Raw genomic sequence first — 18245 nt, forward strand, 5'->3', positions numbered from 1 at the left:
TCTGTGTGCTGGGTGTGTCAGGTTGTGCCCTCCACCATATCCCGGAAGCACTTAGAAAGAGAGAGACTTGACATGCTCTGTATATCCCAGGACTCCATGGACTTTCAATATCCAGCAAGAAGAAAGAGTAAAAAGTTGGTGTCGGGTCTCCATGGTCCACAACAGTGCCTTCTTGCTTGGTAAAACCACCTCTCCAGCAGTCCTAGACTCCATGCATTTCCTTAATTTTTATGCACATTATTTCAAGCGTTCTTTTATTCCTTTTAATTATGCAGAAGTGTTTCATAATTGTCCTTGCTATGTACTCTTCAGTTCACCCTTTGGGAATAATAGATTGGTGTCATCTTTTTAGCTAAAGGTTAGGTATGCATGAGGAAAGAGCTACTGCCCCCCAGATTATCTGATGTTTGTGATAGCAGTGTAAAATTTTAAGTTGCTATGAAGTTGATGACAGATGTCCCAGAAGAGTGGAATGTGTGTAGTGTCACTTGATGCATCCAAATGGAATGAGCTTGAACCAACCCATGTCCAGCAAAAGACACACGGGGGTCCTAAAAACAGAGGCTTGAAACTTGGGATCAGAGAGAGACAGTGATAGAGAGGAGAGAGCCATCAATGTGAGAAGTAAGAAAGAGCTTGCCTTCTAGTGCTGGGTGTGCAGGTTGGCTGAAGAATAAGCGACCCAGAGGGTAAAGTCAGGGGCTCACACCCCTGAGAACAACTTAGAGGAAAGACAGAGAATCCGAGATACACTAGGGCTCGTGGCCAGAATCCTTGTACATCTTTCTTTCTCTAAAATGGCAGCCTGTCTGCTATGTTAGTGCAAACCTGCCTGTGTGGCTCTCCCCATAGCCACCAAGTTCTTCCAGCCATAGGGTAAATTCTACAACACTGCAGTCCTCAGGAAATGAACAACCAGGCCATTTCCGAGAGGCTTGAAACTCCCTATGGGGTGAGACGATATTTGCAAATGACTTATCAGATAAAGGGCTAGTATCCAAAATCTATAAAGAAATTATCAAACTCAACCCCCAAAGGACAAATAATCCAATCAAAAAATGGGCAGAAGACATGAACAGACATTTCTCCAAAGAAGACATCCAAATGGCCAACAGACACATGAAAAAATGCTCCACATCACTCGGCATCAGGGAAATACAGATCAAAACCACACTGAGATACCACCTCACACCAGTCAGAATGGCTAAAATTAACAAGTCAGGAAACAACAGATGTTGGCGAGGATGCGGAGAAAGGGGAACCCTCTTACACTGTTGATGGGAATGCAAGTTGGTACAGCCACTCCGGAAAACAGTATGGAGGGTTCTCAAAAAGTTGAAAATAGAGCTACCCTCTGACCCAGCAATTGCACTACTGGGTATTAACCCCAAAGATACAAATGTAGTAATCCGAAGCAGCCCTTGCACCCCAATGTTTATAGCAGCAATGTCCACAATAGCCAAACTATGGAAAGAGCACAGATGTCCATTGACAGATGAATGGATAGAGGATGTGGTATATATACACAATGGAATATTATGCAGCCATCAAAAATAAAATCTTGCCATTTGCAACAATGTGGACGGAACTAGAGGGTATTATGCTAAGCAAATAAGTCAATCAGAGAAAGACCATTATCATATGATCTCACTGATAATTTGGAATTTAAGAAACAAAACAGAGGATCGTAGGGGAAGAGAGGGAAAAAAATAAAACAAGATGAAACCAGAGAGGGAGACAAACCATAAGAGACTCTTAGTCATAGGAAACAAACTGAGGGTTGCTGGAGGGGAGGGAGGTGGTGGGATGGGGTAACTGGGTGATGGACATTAAGGAGGGCATGTGATGTAATGAGCACTGGGTATTATATAAGACTGATGAATCAGACCTCTATCTCAGAAACAAATAATACTTTATATGTTAATTAATTGAATTAAAAGAATAAGTAAAAATAAGTTTAAAAAAAAGAAAACTTAAAAGTAAAACAAAACAAAACAAATCTCCCCATGGGGCATGGAGGGTTAAGGCTATTTGGAGGACCCCTGTGAATGGGAAATGGAAGACAGTGAGAAGAGTGGAAGATACTGGTTTGTGGTAAAGAGGCTATTGAGGTTCCTACCCTACCAGCTTTAATCTAGGGCGGGGTTTCTGCCCCTCAGTACCATGAACACCAGAGGCCGGAAGCTTCTCTGTTGCGGGGGGCTGTCCTGTGCATTGTAGGGGGCTTAGCAGCAGCTCTGGCTTCTACCTACTAGAGAGATGCCAGTGGCATCCTCCCACCCCCAATCGTGACAACCAAAAATGTCCCCAGACATTGCCAACTGTCCCCTGTTGAGAATTTTGTTCCCTACCCTCTCTGGTGAGAACCACTGTCCTAGAGTGAAGTAGGAACTAGAAGGCTTGGGAGTTACAGGGTTTGGTTAGATGGGTGAGCAGCTTCTCCCTAAGAGCCTGAGGGATTGATGAAGGTGACCAAAAACATACACAGATTGGTTTACAGCTAAAGAATAAACTTTGGACCCCAGTGCAGGGTGACTTATAAAGATGGTTTTAGGACTGGATTCAAATACTGGCTAGGACCATTTTGTGCAAAAGGTGACGTAGAGATCAGTTGAGAACTGAATTAGATATAACTAAGCTTGTGAACAAAACCACAAGCTGTATTTATTACAGGGGTATAATGATAACCACTCTCGTAACAGGACTCCAAATTGTTATGCACCTGATGAGTGCCAGGAGCTGTGGCCAACACAGATTATACCCAATTTATAATCCCACAGCTGCAAGGCAGGAATTGCCCACATTTTGTAGATGAGGAATCGGGGGTTCAGACAGTTTCCCTCAACTTTGGCCATGGTCTTGCCACTGGTCATGGCCGAGGATGACTAAAACCCAGGTCTGCTAACTACAGAGCCACTGCTGTTTTTGCTATATCACATATGATTAGAACGTGGAGGGTGTTCCACAAAAAATACCATGAGATCTTAATTATCATGCATGACACTGTATGTGTTATATATACACATACCATATCTGTGTAAAGGCTGAGAACCTCTCAGCAGATCATGTGGTAGCTCACAAAACTCTATTAAACACATAAAGCAACTGATACTCACTATGGGACCTGACACCCTCATTTCCTGGGGATTCAGAGGCCTGAGGCTCCCTGAGCTCTTTTGAATCCAAGCTGGGAGGAGGCTGGGTCAGCTGCTGTGTAAGGGAAGTGTCTGCGGGTGAGGCAGGAGCTGGGAGGGGGGCCTGAGGGAAGGAGTCCCTGAGCCAGGGCTCTTGGGGCTTGAGATGAATGTTCTCTAGAGCAGTTCCTTAAAATTCAATGTGTGCTGTTCTTGTTAAAACACAGGTTCTGATTCAGAACCTGGGTTGGGCCTGGAATTCTGCATTTCTAACATACTCCAAGTAATGCCGCTGCTGTCCATCCAGACAACGCTTTGCATAGCGAGGGTCTAGCAGCGTTAGAGAGGGAAACGTTACTCTCAGTGTTTCTTTGCAAAGCGAGTCAATTAAGAAAGGAACTGGCCATAAAGAAGCTACAGGACAGAGGTGAGTCAAAGAGAGAGGGCTGCGATGATGAGTGTGGTGGAGGGGTGGGGGAGAGGGCTGGAAAGGAGGAAAGAACAAATAGGACCTTCCCTGCCTGATCAACAGATTATCAGAGACAGAAGTGATCTGAAGCTTTAAAGAACATGAGTTTCAAGGAAGTTTGTAAAATTACAACTTTATACAGCAGGTAGCAAACGTATGGAACTCATTATCCCTAAGCTTTAGTAAAGATTAAAAATATAGCTATGACAATGCTATAAATAAAGTAGTAAATTACATACTTGCAGTAGGTTACTGAGGGAAGGGAGGGTATGTTGGAACACCTCCCTAACTTTTGAGGTTGACACACATGTGAGCTCTGTGTTCATAGTTTCTAAACCAAAAATAGGGATTTATGATTCACAAAGGATTCCTTCCGCCCCCCCTCCCCCCAGCCCTTCCGGTCACTGGGTATAGAGATACCAGAAGATGCAATGTGGATGCTAGAGCAGTAGCATTTTTAAGGGCTTTGTGATGGTTTCTGAGAACAAAGTGCTAAACGTTTGCAGTACATTTGAAGTGAGTTCTGTACCGGAGAATCCAGGGTCTATGGACCTACCTTTCAGATACCACATCGGGTCGAGTTCCCAGTCATCCTGATAGTGGCGGGATGTGTGGCACAAAGACCTGTTGTGTTGTCCTGCACACTGGGAGCTAGGTGGTCCAGAGCTGAACCCCCATGTGCCAACACTTTGTTTATCCCGTTCCAGTAGCTCTTCCTCAATGGTTTTCTCATAGGTGGTCATAGGATGGGTCTTTAAATATTCTGGTCATTGCATTGACTGAATTCACTCATGTATCCCACCATTATTTGTAAATTACCACATGCCCAACACTGGGTAAATCAAGAGGGACAAAACAGCTACCTCTCTCTACTCATGAAGCTTGCAATCAAGTGGGGGAAAAACAATGGGCAGCAAAGTTGGTAATTTTTTTATGTGTGTTTCTGATAACTTTAATTAAAGATTCCCCAGGGAAGGAGAGTTTACGAGGACATACAGCCTGGGGCATTCTCTGGTGGGATGGCTCACGGAAGTTCTCTCTAAGGAAATGACTTTCAAGCTGAAACTGAGGATGAGTGGGAGTTTGCTTGACAAAGAGTGAGGGGAAGAAGAGCGTTCTGGGGGCACGCAGTGGCCCTAAAGCAGGAAAAGGCTTGAAGGCTAGTGTTGATGGGTGTCATGACTGGGATGAGAGGGCTGTCTGCTGACACTGGAGACCATTCGCAGAGGGCCGCAGTAGGTTCAGGTTCCCTCCTATATACAGTGGAAATCTGGCAAAAGATTTTGCTCAGGAGTGTGTCCTCATTGGCTCTGGAGCTCAGCTATTCCAACCCTCATCCTTGAGACAGAGACACGACACTGAGGCTTGGGTTTGGATAGGGCAAGCTCAGATGGCCAGGGGCACAGAGCTGTGGGCACAGGCTGCTTCGGCACACACACCCCCACTCCCCACCTGGATGGACACTAAGGGTTCTGTGTCACTCCCCAACCTGTGAGGCACAGGCTGACTTTGTGACAGAGAAGAGGGGTGGCACGAATGCGTGGAATTCATGAAAGAGAAGAGCTACAAGTGTCCATCGTTCCTCCTCTGGCATGGAGTAGGAGTGAGGCCCACACAGGACACTGGGGCTCTTGTCATTAATTATGTTCTGTGCTTACAACCCCTTCTTCCGGGAGTAAAGAGTAGAGTGCTGCAGAGACCTCAAAAGCTGTTTTATATTCCAAATTCTGTCACCTGCATATACTATTCCCTCAGGTTTGGGGGGGGTCATTTAGATTATTATCTGCTAAAAGGATCAGCCTCTTAGTGGTAGCTAGTAGATGAAGGTGGAAAAACGTGTTGTTTTATGGCTTACCATGATGAGTAGAAAAATCACTTGCTTTGTCTGTTGTTGTTGTTGTTTTTTTTAAGTCCTCTTATGATATATTTAGTTTGAAGGAAATGAATTCACACTATTTTCATTTGCCTTAGTCTTCTTGGTCTCATTTATTTATAATCTCTCAGCTTCTAGATATGGGGCTGATTTTAGCTCCTGCCTTGCCTTAAAAACCAGGTATGCCTAAGGAATGAGAAGGGTCAAGTGTCAACCGGGAAAAGGACATCTTTCTTGTATTAGTTCGTAGACCCCTCGATAAATTTTCTGGGGATCTACTTGCAGTCTGGAAAACAGAAAAATGGAGCTTAGAAGTCGGCTGTGCTGTTTTTAGCCAAATAATTCACTCTTCTTGTGTCAATTTTAGCATAAAAATTTTTTTCAAAAAGAAATTCTTACCCTGTTTTGGCATCCCCTCCATCTACCCACCTCCCAGAAAGATGTGTCAAAGTTGGAGTCCAACAAAGGAAAGATGAAATTCAGTATTTGCTCCCACAGGAAGGCATACATCAGATTAGAGAGACTGAGTCATCTGAAACTATAAAGTCAGTATAACTGAGGACTTGGTTTTAATTCTACCCCAGCATTATCCGGATTTACTTGCTTTCTGTGCATCTCAAAGTAAGTTGGGAAGAAGCTGGAGCACATTCTCATTCTACCTATTTTGATGTGAGATTTCCCCATCAACCACCACAGATAAGGAGCTTCTCCAGATACTTCCCTGGGGCTTGGGAATGAAGGGGAAAGTAAATACTTAGATTTGCTTGTAATATGCAGGGCAGACCGGAGCTCTGAGGCCTGTGTTGTGAGAAATAGATGTTCAGAAGCTCAGAAGAGAAGCGTCTGTGGTAGAGAGAGACAATGTTAGAGAATGAGCTTCTGCTTCATTATCAGCGATAACAATAATTAAAGGGCTCAGGAATCCCAGTGGTCACCACTGCACTGTTTAATAGTAATTATTGGGTAATTACATATTATTATATGAGAGAGAGATAATTATATAATTGTTATTATTAAGTATGATGCTGACCATTGTGGCTCCAACCCCTTCTTCATTTGTGGAGCCTCTTTGGGGATGGTAATTGAGATAATAGGGATAAAGTCGAGAAGAGGGAAAGTAACTGGGTGAGGGCATGTCTTGCTTGGCTCGGCTAGAGCTTGGGACGGGGAGACAGGACCTAACGAATCAGCGACCCCTGTGCTGGAGTGGTTTGGTTGGCATCTCTGACTGACCTATGAGATAACTATGCTCAAAGAATTTCTGGCCCAGAGAGTTCTGGCTTCATTGTTCTCCACTGCCTGTGCAGAGCATCTAACTGTGGCATCTCCGGGAAACAGAAAAAATCGGTCTGTGATGCCCTGCCTTGGTCTTCAGGCTGTCAGGTGCCTGGGGCCAGCCGGAAGAACGGGATGTGGGCAAGGGAGACGGGGACGGAGCAGAAGTGGATTAATCACCAAGGGCAGCTCTGGCCTGCAGGGACTTTCCTAGGCACGTTGCCAGCCCTCTGTGAGAAGGCCCTGTGTTCTAATGGATCGAGCCTGGAAGACCAGATGGAGTCAAACCCAAGTGCTAACTCTTTCGTGCTGTGTGTGGCCTTGGGTGGTGACAATGCCCCTGGGTCTCTTTCTTCCTGTGTCATTCAAGTGGAGATAAGGTTGTCCTCCCTGCAAAGTGGCTGAAGGGGCCGCAACCACGTGAGCTCCGCCACTGGAGCAGCCCTGGCCTGTGAGGAGAACCTGGCCATAGCTGAGGGCAGACAAGGTAGTGGACATCTGCTGCCCCCGAGGGCATTTCATCCTTAGCAATGACTATTTGCCCTGCAACACCCGAGCTGGGAAATGGCGCAGGGCAGATCTTCTCATTTTAGTGCTCCTCTGGTTACACTAAGAGACTCTGGGGACCCTTGCTGGCCCTTCTCCTGGGGAAGGGCCTCCGCAAGGCTCTGGGTGCAGCGAGAGGTACGCCCAGGCTTGCTTGCCTCTGTCATCAGCACAGCCCAGGAGCTGCAGGGAGGGGGTCGCCTAGCAGTGAGTGGGAAACTTTCCACAGGCGGTTAGATCACTAAGGGAATAGGGCCGGCTTTAGGGGAGGCCACGCAGATGGCAGAACACGGCTCGCCCTAGGGAGCTCCCTCTCTGGAGGAGTAGATGATTCCTGAGGGGAAGGGTACAATCATCTTCCCAATGGAGATAATCCCCAAGTCATCCCATACACGATGTAATTCCGTAGTCATGAGCACATTTGCAAACACTCAGTAGGAAAACGAGCCAAAGATGCCCAGGCTGAGGGTGAGGAGAGCCCTACCATTCGGAGCAGGACCGAGTCCCCTTCTGTGGTTTGATTTTAACTCCATTCTTCCGAGAGGGAGTCAGGTGGAGAGAAAGCCATTCGAGATTAGACTACTGAGTGCAGAAAAATGAAGGAAACCGAGCTCATAAAATGAGTTGCACTCAGTCTGTCACTTGCTGTACTTCATGGATGAGCCAGAGGAGGATGAACTCTGTTTTGCTGGTCCATGGCCTACTGTTGCACGAACTGTGTTCGAGGTATGGCTCCAACGGCCTCGGACCAAGACCCGGAAGATGGGGTTCTGACCTTGGCCTATGGTTAGGGTGATGATCTACTTTGTTATTCAAACGGGGACACTTTTAAGAGTGCAAGGAGTCCCTTTAATGATTATTGTGTAACTACATGTGGAAATGGGACTGTCCCAGGCAAACTGGTGCATGGTCCCCCCATCGCATTGGTCTCGGGTAAGTCACTTAACCTCTTTGGCCTCAGTTTTGTCAATTTTATTTATTTATTTATTTACTTACTTACTTATTTATTTATTTTAATATTTTACCTATTTATTTGAGAGAGAGAGAGGGCACAAGCAGGGGGAGTGACAGACAGAGGGAGAAGCAGGCTCCCTGCTGAGCAGGGAGCCCAATGCGGGGTCAAAAGGTACAAACTTCTAGGTACAAAATAATAAGTCCTGGGGATGTCGTGTACATGACTATGTACTATGTGACTATGGTTAACTGTATTGTCTATTTGAAAGTTGCTGAGAGAGATCTTAGAAGTTCTCATCACAAGAGAAAAATTGTAACTGTGTGGTGATGGGTGAACTAGATTTATTGTGGTGATCATTTCACAATATTTACATATATACTAAATCATTTTCTTGTGCACCTAAAACTAATACAATGTCATATGTCAATTATATCTCAATAGAACTGGAAAAAATAGAAACAGGAGAGAGAGAAAGGAATATGCAAATAGTATTATTAGTGATCTGTATTAGTTTTTTCCAAATTAAATGAATTACTTTTAAAAAGGAGCCCTGAGAGTTAGCACTCCTTAATAGTGCTCAACCCTGCAAACAAGCTCTAAGAGTTCCAATTTTTGATTACTAGTAAACTGCTTCACTGTTATTGTCCTAACCCTTATATGCCTGTGGAGCCAAGGTCATTACTGAATTCATCTTTTGGCGCAAGGAAGAGGGATGTCCATCCAACGGTAGAGGTTACACAACGTCTCCATTTTCTTCTCTTGGTCAGAGAGAAAGGAAAAAAAATTTTCTTGCCAGTGTTTTGAGACACTTCTAACCACAGTCACAAGAATTAGCATCAGAAAACCGAGGAATGGCATCCAGTTTGAGGTTTCAGTGTGGTTTTTAAAATGTTTAGAAAATGACTAGATATCCAAGCTCGTCTGTCCCTGCTTATAACTATTTTGGTGGTCTCTAAGTGGCAATAATTGAAATATTATTGCTTTTGTGCCATATAATTTCCCCATAACACAACACCTAAATATATTCCCCTCAGCTCCATTGGAAGACGGTTACTGCAAGTGTGGGCAATGGCAATCTCTGTGTCCGTGACCGCATAGGATTGGAGGGGCGTGCTCTCTTCAAGGATCCCTGAGCCCCAGCACCTGATAAACTCACTGCTGCAAATGCTGATCTTGACTCACAGAAAAAAGCTGGGGATTTAAGGTCAAACTTTATATATAATGTATACACACACACACACACAGAAATATATAAGGTCAGACTTGTTATAATTACATGGTTGGAAGCACAGTGTGCTTGGAGCCAAATGTTGATTAATGTTAATTTTAGGGTAAACAGAGGGAAAGAAAGACACGAAAAGCCAGTGGACTCCAAAGCTAAAAATATTCTTGAGTTGAGACTCAGCATCTATGGTTGTACAACCTGATAATTACTTCTGAACAGTGATTACCTGTTGTTATATAATTAACCTCGAGGTTCATCTGGACGGCTAGAGCTTTTCTCCTAGAACACACCAATCACTGTGATTCATAGACCACTGAACTGAATCCAGAAATGCCCGCACACCAAGTGACTCCACGCTGCTCGTTTCAGAACAAGTGTCTTCTCTTTCTGGAATACAGGAGGGTTATTGTTCATTAGAGACTAAATCTGTTGGGAAGGTAAGAACCATGGCAGCATGGTAGATATTTGTCTTGCTGAGGGTGATGTGATTTGGAAAGGAGACACAGAGAAACTTTCAGCTTAGTTTAACGAAGGCCACTTGAAGAGCCTTCCGGTCCTAGAGCTCTTTTCTCTGTTTCACTTGGGAAAGCCTAGAAAAGAAAACGTTAGCAGCCCTTCAGCATTCTGGCACTGATTACTACAAGCTGTATCCAAAATAAAGAGAAAGTGAGAGACCCAGGGAGACAGAAGAAGGATCTTTAAGTCTGTGAATGTGGAATGAAATTGAATACGTTAGAACTGGTTGCAATGAAATGAGAGTTGGGGGGGGTAGGGAGGAGAGCAGAATACTGTGCCCACTTCTCTTTTAGACATCCCCTGACACTTGGAGAGACCAAGGTCAATTCTAGCCAATGGATTTAATTCATTATCGAGAGCAGAAATTGCTGGTGGCTTACCAACAGCTATTCTCCCTTTCGTCCTTATTAACAGAACACTTGCTGGTTTAGGCAAGAGCATGTGGTACGGTTTTGCCCAGTGAGATGTGAAAAAATGTCTGCTGGGAGCTGAAAGCACCTGGCAAAGATTTTTTTTTTTTTTGCTTATAAAATGAGACCACCTGAAAGAGGCGGGCACCTTCAGCTCCTGCGGGATGTAGGTGCTTACATGTGGTGCTAGGGGCTGCCATCTTGCTTCCATGAAATGAGCTAGCTTGAATACTGGCCAACCTGTGGAGGAAGGCAGGGCTGAAAGACAGGAGGAACTTTGCTCACGGATGATGTCAGGGAGCCCGTGAGTTAACTGACCTTGGAGCTGCCCTGCGTTGGAACTTCTTACTGTGTGAATACCTCCCTGGTTGTTTATGACAGTTGAGTCAGGGGTCTCTTCGTCCTGGCAGATGAAAACATCCCAACTGATGCAGTACTTTATTAGGAGAGTTGTATATCTTTTATAACAAATCCATTTCTTTGCCCATATTAGGAGCCTCAAATCCTTAGGAGCGGTCTTCTGAACCCCACATTGAGCCATGCTTAAGATTAGTAATAACGACTATAATAACAAACTCACACTTGTTTAGGCTATAAATTTTCTGAAGTACTTTTACATTGATCCTTGTGAGGCAGGTAAGATGAATATTATTATTATCCTTTTTTTTTTCAAGATGAGAAAACAAACACAAGGAGGTAGAATGATTTACCTGACACATCTAATGACACGTTGATGATAGAACTCGGATAAAAAAAAAAAAAAAACCCTAAGTCTGACCAAGAGAAATGTTGTGATAGTGAGAAACAGTAAATGGAGAAAAGGATTAACAAGCACGGACTTAGGAGGCCACCAGAACTGGGTTTGAATTCCCAGTGTACTTCTTGTTAATATTGTGGCCTTAGACAAGTGACTTAAATCTCTCTCTCTGATCTTTAGCTTCCTCATCTGTGAAATTCTAATGATGAAGCCCAGGTCACCGGGACATTTCAAGAAATTAATTTAAAAATGTATGTAAGGTGCGTGGGCGGCTCAGCCAGTTAAGCGTCTGCCTTTGGCTCAGGTCATGATCCCAGGGTCCTGGGATGGAGTCCTGCATCGAGGTCCCTGCTCAGCGGGGAGCCTGCTTCTCCCTCTCTCTCTACCCCTCCCCCCTGCTCGTGCTTGCTCTTTCTCTCACTCTCTCTCTAATAAATAAATAAAATCTTTAAAAAAAAATAAAAATGTATTTAAAGTACTGAATCCAGTGCTTGGCACATGACAGGTTTCCCTCTCCTAAACATTGTTTACCCCTTACTGAAAGAAATTGTGGTTACTCCAACCTTGCTGCTTTTTAAAGATGAAAGGGGTAACCGTGAGTTCCAAATAAGGCAAAGGATGAGATAGAACTAAATCATTTCTAAAAATCCTTCAAAATACAAAGAGTCTATGGCAAGAAAGAAAGAGAAAAACATAAAACAGAGAATTAAAATTGGAAGTGTTTCTAGCCATTTGCTGAAGGTGAAAGATATAAAACAGGATGCCACATAATGGAGACAGGGCTGGGAAGTTTATGTGGGAATGAAGAGGAAACCATAAAAATAGGCCACGCGGGAGCTGGCAATGTACAAGTATGGAAAAAAAAAAGCCTGGGGCCATAGTGGTACACACACTAAACATGAAGTCGGTTGTGTTTTGCCCTTATTAAGAAAAAGGCAGTCGTAGCCTTGGAATTTGTAAACAAGCGTTGAGCATGAGGGAACTTTAAGCTGACCATCCCACCCTGACCAGCCTCCGTCAGGCCTCGCTTAAGAGCTCTACATTCTTTCTGGCCTCACCTCTTAAGTAAGATGAAGTGATCAAGAAAGGATTTGGAGAGAATCCAGAGAAGGCAAATGAAAATGATTCAGTGAATGGAAGGCAGGATGGAAGGATCTACAGTCCTTCAGTGTCTCTTGAGGAAAGGAAGGCAGGCAGGGAGCCCAGTGATTCTGACGCCTGAAGGGATGTTGTGTGGAGGACGGGATCCTGACCCTTCCAATCTTGCCTAACCTCTCTGCCTGGTCAGGTGTCTGCACCTATCAGGTGGCCGGGTCACTGACCGCTAAGGATGTTGGTGATGTCAGTTTTAAATGGCCTTCTGGATTAGGTCGAACATTATAAAATCTCTGTGACACTAAATTTTAGAGAACCTGAAATATGAATGATAACATCTTCTTTTAGGAACTTTTCGGAGACTACAGTAGAAACCCTGTAAAGTTCATTTTATTCCCTCTTAGTTAAACCCTCAAAGAAACGAGGCCAAATAAAAGGAAACCAGTATTAAAACTCATGGAGGTAGGTAATCGGGTCCTGGTGTATGTCCCTGCTCTGCCACTCACAGAGTCTGTAAATTTGGGCAAGATCATTAGCCTCTCTGAGACTCAGTTCCCATAACTATAAATTGGGGGTAATAATGCTCACTTCATAGGACTGTGGGGATTAAATGCATTAATGCCTATCAGCATTTACACAGTGCTTAGAGCATGGGATAAGATTAAAAGGCACAGATATTTGTGCTTAGGAAAAAGTCAGCAAATATTAGCTATTATTATTGAGCGGGTAGAGAGTGTTGATTTGTTCATTTCAGGAGGTGCCTTAGAACCTCCTTCGTCTTAGCCCCTTCTGTCGATTCACTAGCGGGCCTCCGTTCTTGACTCTAGCAGCTGTGTTGCTCTTACTGTCCTGCCATGCCCAAACTCTCCCCTTCCAGGTTACCCCTGACTCCCTCCCACTAGCATCCCCGTCTGAACAGGGAGATGAGGCTGCTGCTCTTGTCCCATGGGCCGCAGCTCCGTCCTGACCACAGGGTGGAAGCACTCCCCTGACCTGCTGGGGTGTTCGCCCCCTCCCTCCCCTTACTCTTCCTTGGAGGAATGTCAACTAAGAGACACAACAGGCCGGGATTCAGTTGGTGGTGATCTCCAAAGTGGGAAGGTCATCTAGATGTGGTGGCTAGGGCTTCCATTTCCGGACGGGCTGTGCGGGCCAAGGCGAGTGGTCTGTGGGTACTGCAGCTGGTCTGCAGAGAGGGGTCGTCAGTCAGCGGTGAGATGATGTGGCCTCAGGGAAGCCAAGAGCACTCTGCCGGATGACCTCCCAACTGGCCCGAGGCCTGGCTGCGCTGCTTGTCGATTTTCTGTAATAAACCCTCTAGTGATTTGAGCTGTTCAGTTCCTTGAAACCACATGACTCTCGCCTTGGACACTGGCCCATAGTCTCCTCTTTCAGGCTTGAGAAGCCACTCAGTAAATGTCGATGACAATGGCAGTGAAGATCACGAGGCGCATGGGGGTGTGCCGGAACAGTCGCGTTAGATGCTAAGTTCTGAGATCCCGCTGTGCCCCGCAGGGATTCTTATTTCTGCCCTGTCCCAGCTCTTGGCCGAGATAAGGACACTCAGAGTAAGCTCCTTGTTTCCCGGGATAGCAGGTATAACTTCAGATCCAGTTTCTGCTAAGTCCCCAACTTACCCTTCTGTCCTTTTCTTCTTTGTTTTATGTCTGGGGCTCAGACCCTTGGGTACCTAACATCCATTATTCACCCCAACCCTGGGTCCTTCGGTTTACCAATTTTTGAGTTAACCATTCTAGTCAATTAGTGTCATTAATCTACCTCTTGTATTTAAAAATGTGGAATTGCATCTTTTAGGGAGATCAAGTCCTGAAGTCAGTATAGGAGGTGAAGATCAAGTACACAAGAATTACTACGGAAAGCCCCCCATATCGTCCAAATGTAGATGGCAGTGTGTGTGGTTTGCACACATAAGTCTGCACAGTAATACTCTTGTATACATGGTTAATAACACATGCAATAATGTGGAGGGAATGCTAACAGGTTTATACTAAATGAATATCCTGCCTCCCCCTTCCCGGCCTCCATGTCTCCTTTTTGCTGAGCACCCATAGTTTCATGCACAGAAGTCAGATACGCGCATAAGGCACTATGCTGTTCTAACGATGCTGCATTTCCCGACCTCGAGCGTTTCCAGTGGGGGAGAAGGCGCTTGTCATCTCTGGTCTGCGCAGGGAGGGTCCCAGCAGGCCCTCCCTCTTGCTACCCTTGCTTTGCAGACACGTCTGCAGCCCCGCAGGCAAATATACTCATCTGAGACCTAATCAAGAAACTCAAAGGGAAAATGAGCTGGGAAAGATGCTAAAATCGTCAGTTATCCACCTGGGACACCCACTCTTGGTTTCCTAGGCAAAGGCAGATTATAAAAAAGGAATGCAGGTGGGGGGAAGGTGGGGTTGGGGATGTGAGTGGAAGGGCCATTTGGGGCTCTCAACCTGGGATCATTTTACCTGCAGCCTTGAGCTCTGGGCGGCGGGGTGTGAAACGGAGGCAGCTAGAACCTCTGGTTTTCACCATGCTCATAAGTCTCCTACCAGAAACTGGCAATCCCTCTGAAAACTTCAAGGTGCCCTTCAAATATCAGTAATGACATCCCCAGGAACGGGAATGCTCTTGTTCCCACGGAGCACAGGATGTCTAACTGTCTGTATGTGCCTTTAAGTTCTGCATTTGGCATGGCTGACTTTTTAAATAAAAATCACCTAGCATGGTTTACCATATGTCTGATGAAATGCTGTAAAATGAAATGCAGATCTGCGCCATTCACTCTTGAGCAAATACATATGTTGTCACATCTCGGAGTTATTTATTTCTCCTTATTTTAAGTGTGCCCAGTGCCACCCATCCAGATGCGCATCAAATGGACAAGTAAAAAATGGAAAATAATTTCTCAATTATTGGAACATTTACATTTTATTGGTAATAGGGAACAGATAACAATGTTTTTGGATAAATAAAATTAAAAAAATAATACAGTGTATTTTATAAAATATAATAAAAGGTGTTGGATGATAAAATTACAAATGATAAAATGCAATAATATAATAAAAAATCCAGGAGAAAATAGGCTCAACGTGTGCCTCCTAGGAGTTGGAACCTTGATTCCGGGGTTTGGAGACGCCATTCGAGTCTTGCTTAGGCTCTGTCATGCCCTGCATCATTGGATGAACCAGGGTACTCTTCAGTGACTCGTTTTCCTGACCCTCGGTGGAGGCTAATTCTACTGAGGTCACACCACCTCGACGCAAGGATGCTCAGAGGAGTGAGGGAAATAAGTGGTTCATAGTAAACCAGAGTGCAGAAAGATGGTCTTTACACGTGTGTGGTTTCATGCCTGTTTTGAAGCCTGACCATAGGCTTATTTAAATAAAAATCAATGATTAGTTGCTGGCCAGAGAATTGCAGAAAAGCTGCTGGCCCCATAACCCTGAGCCTGTCATCCATGACGGGACAGGCGGGCTTGGGGCCAGGGAGGGCTCTGCACTGGGTGGAGGGAGCGCCTCCTCCATCATGAGGAAGTGGGTGTGAGCAGGAGGCTGGGACCCTGTTCCATCGCCGCCCCCTCCAGGGCTTTGAGGCGCTAGTCTCAGCACCGAAGTGCGTGTGGCTGGAGCTGCCGCTGCTGTCCTGGTCTCTTTGCAGCTTTTTAACATTCTGGCTTCCTGTGTGGCCTGGCAGTGTCCCTGGAGAGGCCAGGCTCTCTGCGTCCCCTGAGGCCATGCAGCTCTCTGGAACAAAGAAGAGGTCACCCGACGCTGCCAATATCACACAATTAGATGGGCTCAGTGTCCCGGAGAACGGCTACCCCGCAGTTGGCCCTGCCACCCAGACTGGTCAAGCAACCTTTTTCCACGGAGAAAGAAAAGGCCGATGCACACCATATGCTGAGCCTGGCTCTGGTTCTCCAGTTCATTGGCTTTTATGCAGCACATGCCAGAAATTATGGAGCAGAAATTTTTTTATGCCAGAAATTTCCACAGAAATTATGGAGCAAACCACTGAACTGCTTTTCAACAGAACAATCAGCTCAGTTCCCTCTTTCAACCAGCTTGCGCCCCTTCCCTGCTGCAGGAATTTCAGATGAGAAAGAAACCTTAAAACTCAGTGAATCCCATGCTCTCGTTTCAGAGATGAGTCACGAGCCAGGCTAATGACTTGCCCACAGACAGTCTGCAAACTGGCCTCTCCTTGGCTTCTGTCCAGGAGGGATTGGCAGAGAGTGTTAAAAACCTTGGATTCTTGAGTCTTGGCTCCAGGACCTGGTGCTAGGCCCCCCACCCCTCCGCAGAACAGAAGCCCTGTGTATTCCTTCCCAAAGGGCATGCCCAATCTCTGTCTAGCTGTCTCTTTCCTTCAGTAGGGCACCCCTGCCTGTGGGGACACAGGGGCCTGTGTATCAGTTGGCCAGGGCTGCCATAACAAAGTACCCCAGACTGGGTGCTTAAATGATGGAAATGTATTTTCTCACAGTTCTGGAGGCTGGAAGTACAAGATCAAGGCGCTGGTAGATTTGGTTTCTTCTGAGGCCCCCTCCCCTCAGCTTGCCGATGACGGTCTTCTCCCCATGTCCTCACGTGGTCTTCCCCGTGGGCTGATCTCTTCTTGTAAGGACACAGATCAGATGGCATTAGGGCCCACCGGAAGGCCCCATTTTAATTTAATCACCACTTCAAAGGCCCCTTCTCCAAATGTAGTCACATTCTGAGGTCCTGAGGCTAGGGCTCCAACGTAGGAACTTTGAGGGGGACACAATTCAGTCCATTACAACCCACTTCCACTTCAGCCATCCAAAGCCCACTCCCACCTGCCCCAAAGATACTGGGCTTCCAAACACTCAGGAGGTCACCGGTGACACTGGAAACACGGAGAAGGAACTGTGCCCCTTGCCTGCCTCTCTCGTGAGCCCGGGCCGAGCTTCCTTTCTGTCTGCTCCTCTGGAAGGGAGCTCTCATCAGGAAGGGAGGCTCATCTCACCATTTCCAGCAATGCAGACTGAAGCCCCCAGCCCCCCACAGTCACCCCCCTCCTCCCGCGGTGGACACCCCGAGAGTGAATGTTAAAAAATCAGTGAATCCCTCTTCATCTCGGTGACTCCAGCGGCTGGCCCAGCTGCTCTTTGTGGTGGCTCCTGTGGGCGGCACCCCTCAGGCAGGGGCTCCCCTTGTCACTGCAGTAACTGCCATTTATGGAGCCCCTGGCGTGTGCCCCGTCAGCTAAGTGCTAAGAACATAACGTGAATATTTAATAGAGTCCCACAGCAATCCGATGAGGTCACTCTCATCCCTCTCATGTGACAGGTGGGAGAGTGAGGTTCTAGGAAGTGAAGGGAACATAGCTGGGAGACAGAGGAATCCAAACTTGAACCCAGATCTATGTCACTTCCTGAACTTGACATTACACTGTCTCCCTAGCTCACCTGATCAGCCTCTCTCTTAAAATCCTGTGCATTCTATGGAACTTTTTTTCCCTCCCCACCTGGACTAGTTCTCAGGTTCCAACCTCAGGATCACTCTTTCCCTATCGGCTCCTGAAGACAGAGCATGGTACCGTGTAAAGGAAAGGGGGCGGCTTCTGGATTCAGGGTTGGGTTCACATACTGGCCACAGCATTTATGAGCCTTGTGACCCTGGGTAAGTTACTTAACTTGACAGTTTCCTTATTTGTAAAAGGAGATAATCCTTTACTCCACAGGGATGAAATGAGAGAAGATACACCAAACCACATGCACTTTGTGTGGCACGTGATGGGCACTCGGAAGAGGTCGTTCTGAATTAAAGGAAACTCAAGGAACATACAGTTGAGTGTATTTGGGATCCTTGATTGGCTCTTGGATCAAAAATAAAAATAAATAAAATTATATTAAATAAATAAAATTATATAGTTAGTAATCTATATTAATAATGTGTGTATGTGTATACACGTATACAAAGTCCATAGGCAAATTCCTCCAATTGTGTGTCTCTATACACCAC

At 45.7% G+C, this 18245-nt stretch overlaps 1 long non-coding RNA gene across 1 annotated transcript in view; it reads left to right on the forward strand.

Moving 5' to 3' along the window:
• LOC123324295 overlaps window positions 1-18034 on the forward strand; it is a 44154-nt gene extending 26120 nt beyond the window's left edge. The window contains exon 3 of the long non-coding RNA XR_006539740.1: window positions 17965-18034. This is a non-coding gene — a long non-coding RNA (uncharacterized LOC123324295). The remainder of the gene's footprint in view (window positions 1-17964) is intronic.
• The last annotated feature ends 211 nt before the right edge of the window (window positions 18035-18245 follow it).

This window comes from Neomonachus schauinslandi, chromosome 3 (assembly GCF_002201575.2).
Source record: "Neomonachus schauinslandi chromosome 3, ASM220157v2, whole genome shotgun sequence".
Taxonomy (NCBI): Eukaryota; Metazoa; Chordata; class Mammalia; order Carnivora; family Phocidae; genus Neomonachus; species Neomonachus schauinslandi.